This window comes from Arachis duranensis, chromosome 5 (genome assembly GCF_000817695.3).
Source record: "Arachis duranensis cultivar V14167 chromosome 5, aradu.V14167.gnm2.J7QH, whole genome shotgun sequence".
Lineage (NCBI taxonomy): Eukaryota > Viridiplantae > Streptophyta > Magnoliopsida > Fabales > Fabaceae > Arachis > Arachis duranensis.
The window spans coordinates 52,587,226-52,588,351 of record NC_029776.3 but is presented as its reverse complement, the minus strand read 5'-3'; positions in this window follow the sequence as shown (position 1 = coordinate 52,588,351).

Below are 1,126 nucleotides of genomic sequence, written 5' to 3'. Positions count from 1 at the left end.
ACATACAGCTTGCCATGGAAAGGAGTAAGAAGGATTGGATGAAGGCAGTAGGAAAGCAGAGAGACGGAAAGGACAAAGCATCTCCATACACTTATCTGCAATTCTCACCAATGAATTACATAAGTATCTCTATCTTTATTTTATGCTTTATTCATAAATCATCCATAACCATTTGAATCCGTCTGACTGAGATTTACAAGATGACCATAGCTTTCTTCATACCAACAATCTCCGTGGGATCGACCCTTACTCGCGTAAGGTTTATTACTTGGACGACCCAGTGCACTTGCTGGTTAGTTGTGCGAAGTTGTGATAAAGAGTTGAGATTGCAATTGTGCGTACCATGTTGATGGCGCCATTGATGATCACAATTTCATGCACCACCCTACATATAGCTTGCCATAGAAAGGAGTAATGAAAAACTAGAAGGAAGAAGTAGGAAAGCAGAGATTCAGAAGGAACACAGCACCTCCATACACCTATCTGAAATTCCCACCATTAGATTACATGAGTAACTTTATCTTTATTTTCTGTTTATTTACTATTATTTGATTTTCAAAATTCCATAATCAATTATTATCCGCCTGACTGAGATTTACAAGATGACCATAGCTTGCTTCATACCAACAATCTCTCTAGGATCGACCCTTACTCACGTAAGGTATTACTTGGACGACCCAGTACACTTGCTGGTTTGTTGTGCAGAGTTATGACAAAGTCTGATTCACGTTTGAGAGCACCAAGCCTTTGGAGCCATTGTTGATGATCACAATTTCGTCCACCAAGTTTTTGGCGCCGTTGCCGGGGATTGTTCGAGTATGGACAACTGACAGTTCATCTTGTTGCTCAGATTAGGTAATTTTCTTTTTGTTTTGTTTTCACAAATTTTTCAAAAAAATTTTTTCCTTTTTTTCGAAAATAAATAAAGAAAATACCAAAAAAATCATAAAATCATAAAAACTAAAAATATTTTGTGTTTCTTGTTTGAGTCTTGAGTCAATTTTTAAGTTTAGTGTCAATTACATATTCATATTGTTCTTGCATTTTTTCGAAAAATTCATGCATTCATGGTGTTCTTCATGATCTTCAAGTTGTTCTTGGTAAGTCTTCTTGTTTGATCTTGATG